We start from the raw sequence: 536 nt of genomic DNA, 5'->3' as shown, positions 1-536 counted from the left end.
CAATAACATTTAGCAATGCTAAATTTCTAGGAGCTTGAAAGAGTTAATAGATTTGTACTCTTCAAGATACATCAAGTAATCACGTACCTTGGGATATCTAATTTGTTACATATAATTGTTATGTATACATATAATTAGTATTTTGAAATACGAAGCCATTAGGGTAGTTTAGGCGCCAAGCAGAGGACTTAGGCAGTTCTTCGAGTATTGTTGGCAGAAGCAGTTGAAACACGTGCAGAGCCCAGAAACTAATAATCAGACCCACGTGATCCACTTGAAAGAGAAGAAGGGGAATTTGCTCCGCATCTCCAGATCATTTCAAGAGTTTAAGTAGAAACTAAGAAGAAATGTTGATTAGCCCCCAGACCCAAACCCAAAATCGAACCTGGGACTTTTCATAAGTGCGAGCTGAGCAACGCGCAGTAAAGGGAAACAGTCCTTGGCGCCCCTGAATAGACCGCGCGCGGCGGGCAGGAAGCGCGCGGCCACGAGACCCTTTCCCCTGGTTCCGAGGGTGCTTCGCTCCGTCCCCGCAG

Source organism: Crocuta crocuta, unplaced genomic scaffold (genome assembly GCF_008692635.1).
Source record: "Crocuta crocuta isolate KB4526 unplaced genomic scaffold, BGI_CrCroc_1.0 scaffold176, whole genome shotgun sequence".
Lineage (NCBI taxonomy): Eukaryota > Metazoa > Chordata > Mammalia > Carnivora > Hyaenidae > Crocuta > Crocuta crocuta.
The sequence above is the reverse complement of the archived record's forward strand: the minus strand, read 5'-3'. Positions refer to the sequence as shown.